The sequence below is a fragment of the Sander lucioperca genome, chromosome 7 (genome assembly GCF_008315115.2).
Source record: "Sander lucioperca isolate FBNREF2018 chromosome 7, SLUC_FBN_1.2, whole genome shotgun sequence".
NCBI lineage: Eukaryota > Metazoa > Chordata > Actinopteri > Perciformes > Percidae > Sander > Sander lucioperca.
Window position 1 is genome coordinate 21,072,244 of NC_050179.1, and position 21,592 is coordinate 21,093,835.

The 21,592-nt window shown below is 43.1% G+C and overlaps 4 non-coding genes across 4 annotated transcripts; 1 reads left to right on the forward strand and 3 right to left on the reverse strand.

The window, feature by feature from the left end:
• Window positions 1–15,762: 15,762 nt before the first annotated feature.
• trnae-uuc lies at window positions 15,763–15,834 on the forward strand. The gene has a single exon. It is a non-coding gene; the product is annotated as a tRNA-Glu (tRNA).
• Window positions 15,835–16,615: 781 nt separating this feature from the next.
• trnae-uuc lies at window positions 16,616–16,687 on the reverse strand. Its single transcript has one exon. It is a non-coding gene; the product is annotated as a tRNA-Glu (tRNA).
• Window positions 16,688–19,612: 2,925 nt separating this feature from the next.
• Window positions 19,613–19,684, reverse strand: trnae-uuc. Its single transcript has one exon. It is a non-coding gene; the product is annotated as a tRNA-Glu (tRNA).
• Window positions 19,685–20,505: 821 nt separating this feature from the next.
• On the reverse strand, window positions 20,506–20,577 carry trnae-uuc. The gene has a single exon. It is a non-coding gene; the product is annotated as a tRNA-Glu (tRNA).
• Window positions 20,578–21,592: the final 1,015 nt, after the last annotated feature.

Here is a 21,592-nt window from a genome sequence, read left to right on the forward strand (position 1 = left end):
TAAAAACATGTTGGAATTCTGTTTGCTTTCATCTATTTACTCTCCTGTAGATCGACTTTTCTAATTATATCTGAGTCACTACACATGTAGCTTAGCATCATTTACTCCTCCCTCCTCTTTTGCGTCTTTTGTTGGGGAAGTAACCTCCTTAAATGTGCATATGACAATTATTCAACTCAATGATACATGAATTAATTTTAATGAATTAATAAACCCCTGGACTGTAATATTTCAGATCAGATTTCAGATTCTGCTCATGTTCAAAACTTTGTGCACATTCAAAATATAACTCATCCCATCTGTGTTCTCTGAGATTTGGAGGAGTCGTGATATTTTGTGAAAAATAAAGTGATAATAGGCTATTACAAGAATAAAGTCAAAATATTTCAGAAGATAATCTACCTGCACCATAGCCTGCTGTGCATTACGTGATATCTCTGCTGATACGGTAGATCTCAGACCTCCTGACAGACTCAGAGCCCCGTTTGAGACTCTGGTCTCTGAATGAGACAAAGTTTAGGGAAGTGGCTGAACGCTGCTCTACATCGGAGGTGGAAAACCAAAACTACTGCAGAAACGGGACACATCTGCCGCAGCATGCCCACAGCAGAGCCCGTCCATTATAAACCTGAAGCTGCACAGACCACGGAAGGCGCGCTGCAGCAGCTCCGTGGTCTCTGCCGCTGCTCGTCTCTATTGTTACAGCGAGAGTGGACACTAAGCGATGCACAGGTCTGTTAGAGCTCCGTGTGTTTGAGTCTGACCCAGAGACTGGAAATGTCACAGGAACTTCAACGGACCATAACACAGCACAGCAGCTGGAAGTTTAGTCTTCTGCTTCAAGTTCAGGGTTCTGTATCTAACTAGTTTCAGTCACAGTGTGTCATTTGAAAGAGCTTTAGAGAGAAAACAGGACGTCTATCAGCAGGATATGAAGTCATTAACATGAGCCTAAACTTCTTCTTTTAACCAACCTAGATCATCCTAAAAAGTGTCAAAAAGGAGTCAAAACTGTCAAAAAAGGTCAAAAGTGTCAGAAAAACATAATGTAATTGATATATATCATAGTGCAGAATGAGTAGTTTGACTTTAAATCTTATTCTGATGATGTGGACTGACAGCAGGCCTCTCTGTGTTTCAGTCTCTGTTCCAACTTCAGTCTGTCATTAAATTGAACTAACTTTAACTTGAACTTGAACTAACTAACTTTTCTCTCTTTGTCTCCTCTCTGCTGATGAACACATCAAGTGTTCCTGCTGGGTGTCAGCTTTTTAAAATCAGCTCTTTCTTACCTTTCTGTCTGCAGGCAGCATGCTAAGTCCGTCTGTCAGCTTCCTTTCAGCTGCTCTCCTCTGGGGGGCGCTGTAACTCAACCAGACACAGAAACCCTTTCCTCCCTCAGGACGATTTTGCTGTAAGGATGTTTTCTTTGGTGTGGTCGAGCTTAAAACGGACAAGGAAGGAAAATATTTCATTATTAATCTTTTATTCATACTCGCTAAATATCGCATCCATAAATGTAAGTTCAGGGGATCTACACCTTTCTTTCCTGTGTTTGAGAGTGAAGTCAATGAATCTTTGGACTCCATAAGATACTCAAAGAACTGTAAAGCTCTGAAGACTGTGCAGATATATTTAACACTTGTGACGTCACGTGACTGAATGATATTGGAACTCTTCTAACTGTAATGGTGCTATGTTAATTGGACTGCTTGTTGATTAGCCTTGCTGGACTTTGCAGACTCCCTGGGATATGATTTGTTTATGTATTTATTTTGTAGTTGTGTGTATGTGTACTTGTATGTGTTGTTTGTAACTGCAAATGCTCTCAATAAATTAATTGAAGAAAAAAATCAACTCTGGTTTCTTCAACCTTAAAGTGCCCATATTATGCTCATTTTCAGGTTCATAATTGTATTTAGAATTTATATCAGAATAGGTTTATGTGGTTTAATTTTCAGAAAACACCATATTTTTGTTGTACTGCACATTGCTGCAGCTCCTCTTTTCACCCTGTGTGTTGAGCTCTCTGTTTTAGCTACAGAGTGAGACCTCTCACTTCTGTAAAGTCTTTGTTGGCAATCGCACATGTTCAGTAAGTACTGCTAGCTAGTCAGTATGAGGGTGTGCCACACTAGCAGCTGAGCGAGCATTATAACGTGTGTTACAACCCATGCCGCTCTTCTGTCCTCTGCGGCTGGGACACGATGGAGTGTTTTGTGCTCGTCTTTACAGCCAACAACAGAACCCTTTCCGTGGTGCTTCGACATGGTGTCTCCTAAACCGGTGCTTCCGAATCAATAACAACATGGCAGATATCCAAGACGTTACTGCTCTACCTGGTAGGTGGAGACATAGACACTGTACGTATGCTCTGATGGGAGGGGTTGGTGGGTGGGAATATTTGAATGTTTTGGCCGATGACGTAGAAAGCCCTGGCGATTTTGACCAGCTCACCCAGAGACTGAAGGCAGGACACATTCAGAAACCGTATCTCACTCTAAACACCATGGATGGTTTTTTCAAAGTTTGTATGTGTGTGGAAGCACCAGAGACACAACATAACACCCCAAATCACAGAAAAAGTGATTTTTTCATAATATGGGCACTTGTGTGGTGTTCATATTTTTGTTACACAGCCAATGTTCCCGGTCTGGTGGACCCACCACATTATTAGGCTTTTAAATCAATACAGCTGTAACAATTTATGTAAAAATACTTAACAGATGTTTACTTTAGCTCAATTACCAATGATAGGATATATACATCATTTATGGTTCATATTTGCCATTTACCCCTGTGAGATCACATTTATGATCATATGATCATTTTCATTTTTTGTGAGAAAATAAGGAAATTCAATTATAAAAAAAGTAAAAAAAAAAAAAAATAGAAACAAGATTTTTGATCATTATTGGTGCTTATTTCTTAGAACTTAATCAGAACAGGTGAAAGGGCTTCAAATGTAATCATTTTGTAACTCTGTCTCTAGTCATATGTAATAGTTATGTGTAGGGGAGGTGTACCGTGTGTAGTAATATGTAATAGTTATGTGTAGGGGAGGTGTACCGTGTGTAGTAATATGTAATAGTTATGTGTAGGGGAGGTGTACCGTGTGTAGTAATATGTAATAGTTATGTGTAGGGAGGTGTACCGTGTGTAGTAATATGTAATAGTTATGTGTAGGGGAGGTGTACCGTGTGTAGTAATATGTAATAGTTATGTGTAGGGGAGGTGTACCGTGTGTAGTCATATGTAATAGTTATGTGTAGGGGGGGTGTACCGTGTGTAGTAATATGTAATAGTTATGTGTAGGGGGGGTGTACCGTGTGTAGTAATATGTAATAGTTATGTGTAGGGGGGGTGTACCGTGTGTAGTCATATGTAATAGTTATGTGTAGGGGAGGTGTACCGTGTGTAGTTATATGTAATAGTTATGTGTAGGGGAGGTGTACCGTGTGTAGTCATATGTAATAGTTATGTGTAGGGGGGGTGTACCGTGTGTAGTCATATGTAATAGTTATGTGTAGGGGGGTGTACCGTGTGTAGTCATATGTAATAGTTATGTGTAGGGGGAGGGCGGGGGGTGTACCGTGTGCAGTCATTGAAAATAAGTTATTTTTTATGTTCTTCACAGAAAATGAGCCAAGGCCAGTGAGTTTGAGTTAGAAGAAATAATAAATAGCATAAGTTTTCTTTCAGCAAACATTGAAAACGGGTCCCACAGACCTGAACACCTTACAAGGGTTAACTAAGAATAAAACCAGAGATGTGAGTGTAATAAGAGCTGAATATCTCTGCTGCAGTGACAGGAATATAAAGTCTAACTCAAGGACCAGACTCTACATGAATATAAAGTCTAACTCCAGGACCAGACTCTACATGAATATAAAGTCCAACTCCAGGACCAGACTCTACATGAATATAAAGTCCAACTCCAGGACCAGACTCTACATGAATATAAAGTCTAACTCCAGGACCAGACTCTACATGAATATAAAGTCTAACTACAGGACCAGACTACATGAATATAAAGTCTAACTACAGGACCAGACTACATGAATATAAAGTCTAACTACAGGACCAGACTACATGAATATAAAGTCCAACTCCAGGACCAGACTACATGAATATAAAGTCTAACTACAGGACCAGACTACATGAATATAAAGTCTAACTACAGGACCAGACTCTACATGAATATAAAGTCCAACTCCAGGACCAGACTACATGAATATAAAGTCTAACTACAGGACCAGACTCTACATGAATATAAAGTCTAACTACAGGACCAGACTACATGAATATAAAGTCTAACTACAGGACCAGACTACATGAATATAAAGTCTAACTACAGGACCAGACTCTACATGAATATAAAGTCCAACTAAAGGACCAGACTCTACAGAAATACATTAATGGAGACACACATCATCAGAAAGAGATTTAGTTTTTCAACACAGAAATATGTAAAGCATGATCAAAAATTACGAGCATGGCTCCTTTCAAAACAAATAAAAAACAGTTGTTTAGTTTATGTTTCCTCCTACACATACCATCTGAACGAGGAGACGGTGGGGGGGCGTAACACAGCACAGTAGCTGGAAGTTTAGCCTTCTGCTTCAAGTTCATAGGCTCGTTCGAGATGAACCAGTTCTGCACAGAATCGATCACCGCCCAATGCATGCCGGCTAGATCTGTGTCCGACTTGATCCCGACTTGCTCTGATGTCATGCACATGTGGGCAACGATAATCTCACGAGATCAAGGTGGTTGCAGTTTTTAGAGCCAGGCAGCGCAGTTGCTTTTCACCGGCTGCAAGACCCAGGCGGACCCAGGGCATGCTGGGAAACGCCGGCCTCTCAGCTGATCTAACAGCTAATTGGTTCAGAATCTACTCAACATGATGACGTTTTATATAAACGTTTATTGGTTTTGAATCTGAGGGATTTTAACTGCCGGCTATTGTCTTTACAGGCGACGAGCAGTTCATCTCCAACGAGCCTCATGTTTCTGTAGATAACTAGAGTTTGGAGTCACAGTGTGTTATCTCAAAGAGCTTTAGAGGGAAAACAGAACATCTATCAACTGTAAATGAAGTCATTAACATGAGCCTAAACTTTTTTTTAACCAGCCTAGATTTTCCTAAAAAGTGTCAAAAAAAGAGTCAAAACTGTCAAAAAAGGTCAAAAGAAAAAAACTTAATTTTTATATATATGTGTAAATAAAGAATGTAAGCGATATAGATAGATAGATAGATAGATAGATAGATAGATAGATAGATATACATATCCAACTTCAGTCTGTCATTAAACTTAACTTGAACTAACTTGAGCTTTTCTCTCTTTGTCTTCGCTCTGCTGATGAACACATCAAGTGTTCCTGCTGGGTGTCAGCTTTTTAAAATCAGCTCTTTCTTACCTTTCTGTCACCATGGATGTATTAAGATAACAGCGCACTCAGTCTGTCTTCTTCTTTGTGGTTTATTGGCGGTTGGCGGTCAGCAATGAAAGAGGGAGAGAGAGGGGGAAGGCATGCAGGAAATCGTCCCAAGTCAGACTCGAGCCCCAGACCTTCTGCGTAGAGGAATGAACCTCTGTACTGTATATGTGCGCCCGCTCTACCGACTGAGCTAACCTGGCCACATGAACAATATCTTAAACAAGAGTTGAGACTTGACTTATGTACTAAATGAAGTGAATTGAATGAAAAGTGAGTAATGTTATGCCCCAAGGTGGACTGGGGTCAGGGTGCAACATAGGGTACAATCACACAAAATCAATTAACCAAATGTGAGATTTATTAAAGTCCACAAAGTCCTCGCAACACAAGGAATAAAGATGACTCTAGTGTGCAGTCTGTTATCAAAAAGCCAACCTTCAATTGAGTAAAGGTTAGTAACCTGTACAGGTAAACATTCTTTACAGCCAAATGGCGAAACTAAAATACAGCTTAAACATAAAATAGAAAACATTTCTTTGGTTCTTAGATCTTTTTGCTGCTTATCCGTGCTGTACTTTGACGACTGGTCATGTTAGTGTATTGTATTAGTGTAGAATAAAAACTCTCAATCATCATTTTCCTCCTCTTCCTCATCTTCACTGAATAAACTTTGAATTCTGATTAAGAATCTTTATTGGATGGACCTTCCCTTTGCCTCTGAATGCTGAAGTGCAGTCAGCACCAGTGGACACATGCAAGGCCAGAAGAGAGCTGAGCTGAGTTCCTGTGAATAATCTCCAGCCAGCTGGTTGATGTTGATTAGTCTGTCTCCCATGTCAACGATGATGTTGACAGTTGTTGACTTGGCATAATACAGGAGGATGAAGAAAATGTCAGAGTCTTTTGCTCTGACTCTAACTGTTCTGATGTGAGGCATTTTAGTTTGGATATACTGCATGTAAATGATCACCCTCACATCTGTTTCTTCATGTTATGAACAGATCTCTGGTAGAAGCTCTTTTGACATACTGACTCCAGCATTGCATTCTATCTTGAAAGCAGTGACGGACTGGGATCAAAAAACAGCCCTGGCAGTTGCAACACACCGGCCCTATTTTTGTCAACAACCTAGCTTGGAAATTAGTAACTCTGCCTTTCCAGTTAATCTTTCCACGCACCTTGCGGCTGCATGCATAAAATAACTTTATCAGTAGTGGCCCATAGAGGTCCATAGGGGTGCGGCCCTTCTGGCATTTGCCCAAATTCCAGATGGCCAGTCTGTCACTGCTTGAAAACTTGACCAGCCTCTATGAAAATGACAGGCCTTCAGATGATGTCTTCCATCGTATCATGAGAGCTCCAGTGATCCAGAAGTAAATGAAAGAGTGCCTTCTTGTTTTCATCATTTGTGAGAAACCCATTCCAATCAGCGGGTCGATGAATATTCAGCCCATTAACTATGAAACGTTCACCACAACCTCTGCGATCTCTCTCAGCTGATTTTGGTGAATAAAGACGGTCAATGTAAGTGTCTGTGCTGAATACTGTTTCAGCTGCAGCAGGTAGACTTTTGAAGGTGCGCTCTGATATAGTCTTCATTGTCCGTGGTGCATCGCGCATGTAGAATGAGGAGTTTCCATCTTGAATGAGAGCACATTGGCTTGGAGGAGGAAGTTGTGCATTCTCAGCATCTTTGATCATGTGATTAATTCATTTTGCTTTGTTGTTTTTTTGCGTGGAGTATGGCGTTAGAGTCAAGGGATAGGTCATTAGGCTACAGGCCCTCCAGAAAAATGTGATTATGCAATCGCATAATTCAATGCATAATCAGCCAAAGTCCGCATATTTATGCGGGGGGGTTGGGGGGGTGGGGGGGGGTGCATTTTTTCAAATACGCCGCACTTTCACCGCATAAACTGCCGAAGCCCCGAAAATATGCGGGGCTTGCATGATTTCATAATCCTCGCATTGTCGTTGCAAAAACGTAGAACATTATGAAGTGACGTAATTACACGACGTGAACATCATCTAAAAGCTGCAAACCCCGCGATGAAGCCACCATGAAACCGCAGTTTTTGCAAGTTCCCGCAATTTCATCGCATAAAATTGCACAAATATCCTGCATATTGCATCGCATTTTTTAAGAAAACGTGCCGCATAATCAAGGATTTTTGCCCGCAACAATCACACTTGTGTGTCCCTATGAACCTGAGGGCTGTGTTGTCTGGAGCTTTGTGCTCCTGGTAGGGTCTCCCAAGGCAAAGTGGTCTCAGGTGAGGGGCCAGACAAAGAATGGTTCAAAAACCCCATGAAAAAACGAGGTAGAGATGATGTGACCCTGCCCGGAGGAAGCCCGGGGCCCCCGTCTGGAGCCAGGCCCAGATGGAGGGCCCGTCAGCGAGCGCCTGGTGGCCGGGTTTGCCACGGAGCCCGGCCGGGCACAGCCCGAAAAAGCTACGTGGCACCTCTCTCTCCAACCCATGGGCCCACCACCTGTGGGAGGAACCACTGGGGTCGGGTGCGCTGCCACATGGGTGGCAGTGAAGGTCAGGGGCCTCGACGGACCAGACCCGGGCAGCAGACGCTGGCTCTGGGGACATGGAATGTCACCTCTCTGTGGGGGAAGGAACCGGAACTTGTGCGGGAGGTGGAGCGCTACCAGTTGGATCTGGTGGGGCTTACCTCTACGCACAGTCTCGGTTCTGGAACCATACTCCTGGATAGGGGTTGGACTCTTTTCTTCTCCGGAGTTGCCCAGGGTGTGAGGCGCCGGGCGGGTGTGGGGATACTCACAAGTCCCCGGCTGAGCGCCGCTACGTTGGCGTAGGGTCGCCTCCCTACGCCTGCGGGTTGTGGGGGGGAAAACTCTGACTGTTGTTTGTGCGTATGCATCAAACAAGAGCTCGGAGTATTCGGCCTTCTTGGAGACCCTGAATGGAGTCCTGTATGGGGCTCCAGTAGGGGACTCCATAGTTCTGCTGGGGGACTTCAATGTGCACGTGGGCAATGATGGAGACACATGGAGAGGCGTGATTGGGAGGAACGGCCTCCCTGATCTAAACCAGAGTGGTTGTTTGTTGTTGGACTTCTGTGCTAGTCATGGATTGTCTATAACGAACACCATGTTCGAACATAGGGATGCTCATAAGTGTACTTGGTACCAGAGCACCCTAGGCCAAAGGTCTTCAACATTGCGTGGAAGTCGGGGACGGTGCCTAAGGAGTGGCAGACCGGGGTGGTGGTTCCCCTTTTCAAAAAGGGGGACCAGAGGGTGTGTGCCAATTACAGGGGTATCACACTTCTCAGCCTCCCCAGTAAAGTCTACTCCAAGGTGCTGGAAAGGAGGGTTCGGTCGATAGTCGAACCTCAGGTTGAAGAGGAACAATGCGGATTCCGTCCTGGTCGTGGAACAATGGACCAGATCTTTACTCTCGCAAGGATCCTGGAGGGAGCCTGGGAGTATGCCCAACCGGTCTACATGTGCTTTGTGGATCTGGAGAAGCCGTATGACCGGGTCCCCCGGGAGACACTGTGGGAGGTGCTGCGGGAGTACGGGGTGAGGGGGTCCCTTCTCAGGGCCATCCAATCTCTGTACGACCAAAGCGAGAGCTGTGTCCGGGTTCTCGGCAGTAAGTCGGACTCGTTTCAGGTGAGAGTTGGCCTCCGCCAGGGCTGCGCTTTGTCACCAATCCTGTTTGGAGTATTTATGGACAGGATATCGAGGCGTAGTCGGGGTGGAGAGGGGTTGCAGTTTGGTGAGCTGGGGATCTCATCGCTGCTTTTTGCAGATGATGTGGTCCTGATGGCATCGTCGGCCTGTGACCTTCAGCACTCACTGGATCGGTTCGCAGCCGAGTGTGAAGCGGCTGGGATGAGGATCAGCACCTTTAAATCTGAGGCCATGGTTCTCAGCAGGAAACCGAAGGAGTGCCTTCTCCAGGTAGGGAATGAGTCTTTACCCCAAGTGAAGGAGTTCAAAGTACCTTGGAGTCTTGTTCGCGAGTGAGGGAACAATGGAGCGGGAGATTGGTCGGAGAATCGGCGCAGCGGGTGCGGTATTACACTCAATTTATCGCACCGTTGTGACGAAAAGAGAGCTGAGCCAGAAGGCAAAGCTCTCAATCTACCGGTCAGTTTTCGTTCCTACCCTCACCTATGGTCATGAAGGCTGGGTCATGACCGAAAGAACGAGATCCAGGGTACAAGCGGCCGAAATGGGTTTCCTCAGGAGGGTGGCTGGTGTCTCCCTTAGAGATAGGGTGAGAAGCTCAGTCATCCGTGAGGAGCTCGGAGTAGAGCCGCTGCTCCTTCGCGTCGAAAGGAGCCAGTTGAGGTGGTTCGGGCATCTGGTAAGGATGCCCCCTGGGCGCCTCCCTAGGGAGGTTTTCCAGGCACGTCCAGCTGGGAGGAGGCCTCGGGGAAGACCCAGGACTAGGTGGAGGGATTATATCTCCAACCTGGCCTGGGAACGCCTCGGGATCCCCCAGTCGGAGCTGGTTAATGTGGCTCGGGAAAGGGAAGTTTGGGGTCCCCTGCTGGAGCTGCTACCCCCGCGACCCGTTACCGGATAAGCGGAAGAAGATGGATGGATGGACAATCACAAAAAAAATTCGCATTTTTCTGGAAGGAGTGATTAGGTCAGAGATGTTAATTTGTGACTTAAGTTCTTGTGATTTGATGAAGATCTGAAAGATAAACCCACTTGTGGCCTTGTACTGGATCACTTTCTGGTTTGATGCCACAAGCTTCCTTTCAGGTGTGGTAGACGACATTGTCTTGAATCTGTTCCTCTTGATGGGTTCAAAGAAAAGGACCTTTTTTGTTTGAAGTCGATCACGGATGAACTTCTCTTTTTGAGTTTTGCCATTTTTCAGGGCATTCAGCACATCATAGCGCACCACTTCTGGCATAGCTGCTCCTGAACTCAAACTTGTCAAGGGCTGAGAAATCTCAAGCTGAAATGGGTTGATAAAACTCTGAAAAGCTTGTACTGTTTGCTGCACTTGCTCCTCAGACCGAGTGATTTCACGTGGTCTGAGATCTCTTTGTTGCTTCTCTGTATGTTCGCCTCGGCCACTTGTCATTTCCCACATGGCTTCTACAAACTCTCCTTTGGCATGGGCAGTCAGGATATGACGTTGGCTCGCTTCATAATTACTGGTTATTCCACCAGAATGGTAGATGTGGTAGATCCCAGCAGAAAATGTCCCAGACCCTGAGTTTGACTTGAATCAATCTAGAAGTAGAGGGCGCCTTACATGTAGAAACATATAGGACACCAATCTCCCAATAAAATCAATATCTTTCTATAACCAGAAAAATAGATCAACTTACCTCCAAATTGTCTTTGCTGAATAACTTCAGGATGTGACATGAAGGCTTAGGGTGTTGGTTGGTTAGTGCAGTGATGTAGTCTCCGTGATACGCAGGTATACGCAGTATACCCACTAAGAAATCTCCAGGATTTACATATACCCGTGCACTTAAAAATATGCAATGATACGACACAACATGTATTTTTGTGACAGAACTTTCACTTCAGATATTTAGTGTTCGAACTATACCGTGGCCTTCGGGAACCACGCTTGCGGCTTACAATGACTTACAAATATACATAACAGCTACAAGAGTATGCACTATACAGGATTAACCTATTATACTTCATCAACAGGAATAGATACGTCAAACAGCCAGCCACAAATAGTCTATAAACAAAGTAGGCTATCAGGCTGTCTTTGAGATTTCACACAAACAACGGTTAAAGTTACTCAGGCTACCGAAGAATACCATAATTCCTCCGTTCAATGAAGCGACGCACCCCAAGCTTCCATCCTTAACAAACAACCATGTATATGGGCTCTTCCAGTCTCTCCACTGCTGGCTGTTCCAGTTTAACAGGAGAGAGGAGCAAGAGAGGTTAGGATGGTGACCGGCCTCTGACGAGCTGTCACCACCACCACCATCTTCAGCCAGAGAGGACGTTATTTTTTTAGTTTCTTCTTGCGTTGTCACTCCGGTGGGAGGTGTGCTAACAGGGCTTGCAGCAGGTGAATCGGTCGTTAACGTCATCGCTACACAATTTCTTAGTAAAAACCTAAATGAATTAAACTTCCTTGTTGCTTGTTGATGCTAACTGCAGAATGGATTTCAAGGACTTTGCACGCCGATTAATGGCCTCCAACTTTTATATTTTTCCTACGAATCTTTGAGTTAACATGTACTAAACATGAGTTGAATTTACACCGCAGCGGCGCCACGCCTTGATGCTCATGACATGAATAGCATATATAGTTATCTTTATTGAAGTGAATTAGGTTTAAATCGCCGTCATGCATGAATGAATGATATTTTAGCAATTTTACACATAATAATCCACAATGATCACGTTACACAAAACTGAAATTGCACGTCAAAGTGACACATTGTCAATATTTTTCAGACCCCCCAAAATTTCACAAATCACGTTTTCAGGGGAGCCGACGTCTTATTAAGGGGAGCCAAGCTCCCCCTGGCTCCCCCATAGTTTGCACCCTGGACATTTGTATTCACAAATACGGGGTCGAGTAATGTGACAGCAAACTAAACTACCACTGCAGAACATGCAGAGAGACTTTTCTCATCTTTCACTGACCTGCTCCTCGCTGAGGGCAGTGCGTAGTGTGTAGTGTGTAGTGTGTAGTGCGTAGTGTGTAGTGCATAGTGCGTAGTGTGTAGTGCGTAGTGTGTAGTGCATAGTGTGTAGTGTGTAGTGCGTAGTGTGTAGTGCATAGTGCGTAGTGTGTAGTGTGTAGTGTGTAGTGTGTGTGTGTAGTGTGTAGTGCATAGTGCGTAGTGTGTAGTGCGTAGTGTGTAGTGTGTAGTGCGTAGTGTGTAGTGCATAGTGCGTAGTGTGTAGTGCGTAGTGTGTAGTGCATAGTGTGTAGTGTGTAGTGCGTAGTGTGTAGTGCATAGTGCGTAGTGTGTAGTGCGTAGTGTGTAGTGTGTGTGTGTAGTGTGTAGTGCATAGTGCGTAGTGTGTAGTGCGTAGTGTGTAGTGTGTAGTGCGTAGTGTGTAGTGCGTAGTGTGTAGTGCGTAGTGCATAGTGCGTAGTGTGTAGTGCGTAGTGTGTAGTGTGTGTGTGTAGTGTGTAGTGTGTGTGTGTAGTGCATAGTGCGTAGTGTGTAGTAGCCTATGTAGTGCGTAGTGTGTAGTGCATAGTGTGTAGTGTGTAGTGCGTAGTGTGTAGTAGCCTATGTAGTGTGTAGTGCGTAGTGTGTAGTGTGTGTGTAGTGTAGTGTGTAGTGCATAGTGTGTAGTGTGTGTGTGTAGTGTGTGTGTAGTGTAGTGTGTAGTGTGTAGTGCATAGTGTGTAGTGCGTAGTGTGTACGTATGCTCCCCTACACTAACACCAGTATCCTCCCTTCACCACATTAAGACTAATATAAGGAGCCTATTTTATTTTGTCCTCGTTGCTTTGGGGTCAACTTTTGTGCTCCAGGCTCAGGTCCCTGATGTGAAAGCCCTCTTACTGCTTTATATTCCATTATATTTTTGATATTTTTTTAATATTATCTGTGTTTTTCTTCTCATAGGATAAATAAAGGTAAATTGGTACATAAAAGTGTATCAGAATGCAGGATATTAGTCTTTGGTGGACTGTAGTGTAGTGGGTTAGTGTGTTTATGTGTGTAACCTGGTTACCATTGTTTAATCTTACACCCTGACCCCAGTCCACCTAGGGGATTGATATTATTCAATGGTAAAGTAATTCACATCATATAGTATAGCAGTACATAAATCAAATCTCAACTCTTGTTTAAGATATTGTTCATGTGCAAAGAATTAATCCCATATGGAGTGGTAATACTTGAAAGTTCTGTTTTCTCTGATTTGAGGTACAGTGGAGAACTTTGGTGATACCAGCTGTAATCCTCTAGATAGAAAGGTCATCTTGGACTTAAATTGAAGCTTATAAACTAGGGAAGTTTTTCATGTACATTTGAGGCAGTGATATCTATAATAAAATGCTTGAAAATTATCACTCTTGATGACAATTTGTCAGGCGGACAGACATTTTTTTGTCTTTTGGGGTATGTTGAGGGTGATATTTGACAGCAAAAGGCAGCAATCCCCAGAATCTTTTTCTGCTAGTTCCCCCTATGTGTCAGGATACACCATGCAACATTGTAGGGTTATATGACCATTTATGTAGCTGCAGTACCTTAATATTCACAATTACATCATTCCACCAAAAGCTTTTCCCAAAAAGGGTGTTTTTTGGCCCCTGAGACCAAACGGGGCCGAGTTGGGGGTGGTCGTTATCAACTTGTGATGGCCCAAGGTATAAGATAACAGGAAATAACAGTGAAAAAAGGTAGCAACAAACATCCTGAGGAGTGGACCTGGCTCCCGGCCTAATTCTCTGGACTCGTGACTTGACTTGGACTCATGGACTGATGACTTGTACTTGTACTTGGACTCGTAGATATATAAAATCGGACTTGAGCATTCAGACGATGGATGATGTTTCTGACTTAGTAGGTTATAAATATTTGATATAAGATGTTCCACTTTTCCTGTTCCGGGCTCCAAGACGGGCCGGGAAGCAGCTGGGGAGACGTTCCATCCAGGGCTGATGTTCTTTTGGGGGTAACACCCTTTACTTCACCGACAGTATTAACAAAAGATGAAGCCACCATGTCTTGAGAATCTTCTTGTTTCTTGTTAACTGTTAATTCACTTTACATCGTCTTTGGGATCTCTTTTTTTCTCTCACTGTTTCCTCACAGCCACACATACACATCGCTATCCTTGCTTGAGCTATTCCCATGTACCGTCTTCCCCTGCCACCCTGCCAAGATCTCTTGCTAACAAGCTGACACACACACACACACACACACACACACAGAGAAACACACACACACACACACACACACACATGACACACACACACACACACACACACACACACACAGACACACACACACAGACACACACACACACACACACACACACACACACACACACACAGACACACACACACACACACACACACACACACACAGAGAAACACACACACACACACATGACACACACACACACACACACACACACACACACAGAGAAACACACACACACACACACACACACACACACATGACACACACACACACACACACACACAGACACACACACACAGACACACACACACACACACACACACACACACACAGACACACACACACACACACACACACACACACACACACACAGAGAACAAGCTGACACACATGACACACACACACACACAGAGAAACACACACACACAGACACACACACACACACACAGAGAAACACACACACACACACACACACACACAGAGACACACACACACAGACACACACACACACACACACACACACAGAGAAACACACACACACACACACACACAGACACACACACACACACACAGAACAAGCTAACACACATGACACACACACACACAGAGAAACACACACACAGAGAAACACACACACACAAAGAGAAACACACACAGAGACACACACAGAGAAACACACACACACACAGAGACACACACACAGAGACACACACAGAGACACACACACACACACACATTTTCCTACTTTGTGGTCTTTTCATTAATAATCTTTGTCTGATATTTGGAAGAAGTAACTAGTAACTATTACGTTTTAAAAGTAACTTGCCCAACACTGTTGATTCATGAATTCACTGTTATTACTGTCGGTACACGATCCGTTCTGCCTGCACGATCCATTCTGCACATGCGCAAGATAATACTGTTTTACGTATCCATACGACCTGCACGATCTGTTCCACGCTAGCCTATGGCTAGCCTCCACCGGGAAGCTAACGTTAGTTTAGCTAACAGCTAATTCGGCTAACCGCTAGCTAACAGCTAGATTCAGTCTAAAATAACGTTAACTCAAACGTAATGGGAAAAGCAGGCTACAGCTAAATTAAGACTTCACAGTAATAACAATAAAGACAAGTATTGAGTGATTGTATTTTAAATGAGCACAAGTAGAACTGACGTAACAGCTGTTATATATGTCAACGTTTATTTTCAAGTTTTATTTTGAGGGTCTTTTAAAGTTATTACATGCTGTCTCAGTTAGCAGTTAGCCGAATTAGCTGTTAGCTAAACTAACGTTAGCTTGGCTGTCGACCGGAAGCGTGGAACAGATCGTGCAGTGTCGTAAATCCTCGTACAACCGCGCATGCGCGAACATTTTGCGCATGTGCAGAACGGATCGTGCAGGCAGAACGGATCGTGTACCGACAATTACCATGAAGTCAGTCCCATATGGTCTAGCGGTCAGGATTCCTGGTTTTCACCCAGGCGGCCCGGGTTCAACTCCCGGTATGGGAATCAACATTTAGCTGGTGAACAAGCAGACGGATGAGGATTTGAATCTAGACAATCGGTTGTTACAGAACCCCCGATCATTATGGGCTGTCCATGTGCGTGTGCACATGTTGCTGCATGACTAAAGCATCAGTGAAATGAAAACTACTCAAGGTCGGTTCCACACGTTGTTAAGTTCTGGATTCAACTCCCAGTATGAGAATCAACATTCAGCTGGCAAAGGTAGGTGGGAAATCTGAAGGATTCAGACGGACTCTAGTCCTGCGTGAAAGAAAAAATCTGAATGTTGCCAATGCTGGTTCTCCCAACAACTTGCTCTAACTCCATGTTATCTGGCATTGATCCAGACTTACTATTAGAAGTCTTTAGGTGCAGCACCCAAGACCTTTTGGGCACCACTTAAGTTGAATGAATGTAAAATCAATGTGAGCATCAAAACTAACTAAAAGCTTTCCCCAGATCTAATGATTGTAGTCGGTCTCCAGATGACTTCTTAAGAAACTTCTTAACACAGTTTATGTGTGTAAGTGTTATTATGGCAGAATCCAGACTGCTAGACCATAGGGAACTTGTTGATAAAACACAGCAACAAGTACGGTCTAGCAGTCAGGATTCTGGTTTTCACCGCCACAATGTCTGGTTATAGTTTTTGAGATACGCATATCAGGGTGTAGGGTGTGTAACCTACATACATACTTAGGGCATTGATTTAACACAGGACCAATGATTGACTTGACAGAGATATTACTGATCTCGCTGCAGGTCTTCACCAGCTAAATGTTGATTCCCATACCGGGAGTTGAACCCGGGCCGCCTGGGTGAAAACCAGGAATCCTGACCGCTAGACCATATGGGACTGACAACATACGAATAACAATGATTTTATGAATAAATTCATACATAGTTTGGCCAGAAACAGGCCTTCTCTTGTTTGTGAACGAAGACGCTTCTTAAGCAAGTTTTATCTTGAGGCTTTTGAGTGTGATTTAGGCTTTTTATCTGCTCTAACTTTTACAACCTTTTAGACACAGAAACAGTTAAAGTAATGTTTTGAAAGTAGGTGAAATTACATTTTCATGCGCCCCTAAACCCTCCGCCATATATGTGAATATGCTGGTACACCATCCTGGTGGAGTACTTCATAACATGAATGCAGTGCTTCAACGTAAACGTATGACTTTAAAAGGTTGATTCCCATACCGGGAGTTGAACCCGGGCCACCTTAAATACATACATCACTTGTTGATAAACACGGCAACAAGTACGGTATGGTCTAGCAGTAATAATCAGTAAGGCATAATTGCCTTGTTGCTGATCTTGCTGCAGACCTTCACCAGCTAAATGCTGATTCCCATACCGCCCCTTGGGTGAAAACTAGGAGTCCTGACCGCTAGACCATATGGGACTGCTTCAGTGATTTAGAGCCAAGTCTAAATTGTTTTAATGTTGCAGTGGGACAAAGTGAGACTAGCCTCCAACCAAATGCCATGTATGTAGATATTATTTTATTTATTTATATATTATTATTTATATAGTGGATCAACGTTGAAAGATGTTTGAGTAAGTTTGAATTACTGGACACTGACGTGGATATAGGCACTTTGCCCAGGGCATAATGTGCATTTCATGATTACATTCGTTCCTTTAATTTCTTGGAGGGAAAGGTAATGGCTATACTTCCATTTAGAGAAGGCTACTTTGGGATTATTTGGGCTCACCATACCTGTCTCTCTCTCTCTCGTTGACTGACTCACTTGTGTTGTTCGTTGTGTGTCTGACTATGCGTGCTTTTGAACACCCGCCCAACTCTACCTCTGATTGGCTTACCATGACATTTTACTCAACCTCAGCCAATCATCAGCATTTATGCGCTTGTCTCGTGCACTGCCCACTAACCAAGGAAGAACAGTAAAAAAAGTCTCAGAGATCTAGTTGGTCTGATGAAAAAAAGTAAGTAATGGTAACGGCGATATTAAGATGGGAAGATTAATCAATTACATTACTCGTTACTGAAAAAAGTAACGCCGTTATTTACAGTGTTGGGAAAGTTCACTTTCTACATGAACTAGTTCAAAGTTCAGTTCACAAATTTTAAAATGAACTTTGAAAAGATTTTGAACTAAGTTCACAGTTCCAAAAATGAACTAGTTCATAGTTCTTTTTTTCCATATGTTGCTGCGATCTATTATTTTTCAAAATTATTGCCACAGCCCATATAGAACCACAGAGATGGAGGTATGTCCCTCTTTGGTTAATGTATTTAAAGATGGAGGTATGTCCCTCTTTGGTTAATGTATTTAAAGATGGAGGTATGTCCCTCTTTGGTTAATGTATTTAAAGATGGAGGTATGTCCCTCTTTGGTTAATGTATTTAAAGATGGAGGTATGTCCCTCTTTGGTTAATGTATTTAAAGATGGAGGTATGTCCCTCTTTGGTTAATGTATTTAAAGATGGAGGTATGTCCCTCTTTGGTTAATGTATTTAAAGATGGAGGTATGTCCCTCTTTGGCTAATGTATTATAAAGATGGAGGTATGTCTCTCTTTGGCTAATGTATTATAAAGATGGAGGTATGGCCCTCTTTGGCTAATGTATTATAAAGATGGAGGCACTACATGGCGGCCATCATTCCAGTGAGTTGCTCGTATGTTTTCTGAATGATTCTGAATGGCAGATTCTACTCTTACGAGAATACTTTGATTAGTTGGTGGACGTAATAACACATGAATGAGCACATATTTGTTAAAGAACAAAGGGGGTTTTGCTAAGAATCAACTCAAAAAAATAAACAATGTAGGTTTAAGTAAAAGTACAAAAATTGTTGATGGATTAATGTAAATGCCACTTAAATGTTGCAGCTGAAAAAGGTGGGTGTAATTGTATTTACTTGTAACTAAAGATACCAAATAAATGTAGTGGAGTATTAAAAAAGAATTACACAGGGCGCTGTCGAGCATGGGTAGAGAGTAGACGTGGCATTGCCAGCTCCTACATATTTATCCATTAATTTTGTTTTAAATGTCTGTTTAGCTCGTTGTCTTCCTCATATTTTGGGTCCGGGAAGGGTTTTACTAGTCAAGAACGCCCAGCAAAACCGACATGCTAACAAGAAAGCTAATCAGCCTTCTCCCACACATGATGGTGACAATGACAAAGGAGGCCCGTCACTCTCGCAGTTGGTAAAAGTTATTGAAAGTTTCAGGGCTGAAACCCACGGTTCACTGGGCACCCTACAGTCTACTATAGACTCTTTTGGTACACGTCTTACTGAAGTTGAAACTTCCCTGCAAGACTGCGACGATAGGATTACTGCGCTTGAGGCCCAATGTGAAAAGCTAGCGAATTGCAAAGTTGTTAATGGCTAAATCGGAGGACCTTGAGTCGAGGAGCAGACGACAGAATCTACGTGTTGTGGGTGTACCTGAAAACATGGAGGGGCCGCAGGTCACGGCATTTATGACCGACTTCTTTACCGAGACGCTGGGTATGGAAATCCCTGATGGGCCAGAGATGTTGGATCAAGCACATCGCCTAGCTTTCCATCCAGCCTCGGGTTGAAATGCTCCTCCGATACCCACGATTGTAAAGGTTCCCTTCAGCTTCCCTGATTTTACTGTTGAGGTTGCTAGAACGGGGAGCATCTGTTACCAACATCAAGCAGAAGCTCCAGGGAGCAACATTATGGCTTTATGGACAGCCCATAATGATCGGGGGTTCTGTAACAACCAACTGTCTAGATTCAAATCCTCATCCGTCTGCTTGTTCACCAGCTAAATGTTGATTCCCATACCGGGAGTTGAACCTGGGGCGCCTGGGTGAAAACCAGGAATCCTGACCGCTAGACCATATGGGACTGACTTCATGTTAATAACAGTGAATTCATGAATCAACAGTGTTGGGCAAGTTACTTTTAAAAAGTAATTGCAGCGAGATCAGTAATATCTGGTTTGGTCCTGTGTTAAATCGATGCCCTAGGTATGTATGTAGGTTGTAGATACACACCCTACACCCTGATATGCGTATCTCAAAAACTATAACTAGACATTGTGGCGGTGAAAACCAGAATCCTGACTGCTAGACCGTACTTGTTGCTGTGTTTTATCAACAAGTTCCCTATGGTCTAGCAGTCTGGATTCTGCCATAATAACACTTACACACATAAACTGTGTTAAGAAGTTTCTTAAGAAGTCATCTGGAGACCGACTACAATCATTAGATCTGGGGAAAGCTTTTAGTTAGTTTTGATGCTCACATTGATTTTACATTCATTCAACTTAAGTGGTGCCCAAAAGGTCTTGGGTGCTGCACCTAAAGACTTCTAATAGTAAGTCTGGATCAATGCCAGATAACATGGAGTTAGAGCAAGTTGTTGGGAGAACCAGCATTGGCAACATTCAGATTTTTTCTTTCACGCAGGACTAGAGTCCGTCTGAATCCTTCAGATTTCCCACCTACCTTTGCCAGCTGAATGTTGATTCTCATACTGGGAGTTGAATCCAGAACTTAACAACGTGTGGAACCGACCTTGAGTAGTTTTCATTTCACTGATGCTTTAGTCATGCAGCAACATGTGCACACGCACATGGACAGCCCATAATGATCGGGGGTTCTGTAACAACCGATTGTCTAGATTCAAATCCTCATCCGTCTGCTTGTTCACCAGCTAAATGTTGATTCCCATACCGGGAGTTGAACCCGGGCCGCCTGGGTGAAAACCAGGAATCCTGACCGCTAGACCATATGGGACTGACTTCATGGTAATAACAGTGAATTCATGAATCAACAGTGTTGGGCAAGTTACTTTTAAAAAGTAATAGTTACTAGTTACTTCTTCCAAAAAGTCACTAAATTAGTTACTCAGTTACAAATTATAAAAGTAACTAGTTACTTCAGAAAGTAACTATTGCGTTACTTTCAAGTACATTTTTAAATGCTCAAATGTGACCCCACCTCCACCCCTCTTTAACGGAACTTAAAATACATGGGTATGTTCAATTATTTATGATAAATCTGAATATTATAATGAAATGGACATTTAAAAAAAAGAACAGTAAAAATCGAGACATAAAAGACAAAATGTAATTGTATCATTACATCAGATCATATCATATGTTTATATGTTTAGCTTAGTTTAAAATCAGTCTAACTTTATAATAATAGCCTGTTTGAGTTATTTTATTCAAGTAACGTTATTAGCTAAATATAAATCCAACACGATATGCGTTGCTAATAGATACCAGCAAAGAACTATGGCGGGTGGAGACAGAAACACATTGAGGAGTGCGCTCTATCTGGCACCCCGCCCGCTGGATCTTCACACAGGAGAAAAACGAGCGCACCTCTTCAACTGCCGTAACCCAGTCACCCGACATCGTCTCTCTATCAGTGAGTGGGCATCGAACCAGCGGCTTATTTTCTCCTCTAACGACCCTCTGGTTCCCGGAGCAGGGAGGCGAGGTAAGCATGTTCTTTTTACCGGTAGTTTGTTGCTGAAAATGTTCTTGTTTAAACAGCTCTTCTAGAATAAACTCTCTAACGTTACGTTAGCTAACGTAACTTACATCTTATGAAGGGTAACTGACATTGAACTTAGCTAGCTAGCTAATTAACGTTATTTCAAAGGAGTCGTGGAGACATTTCAAGGCTGTATCGTTGATATCTATCTATCTATCTATGTCTGTTTGCATATTCAAATTTACGTTGTCTAATAAGTTATCGGTTTTCTTTTTTATTAAGATATATCAAAGTCATCGTATGCTAC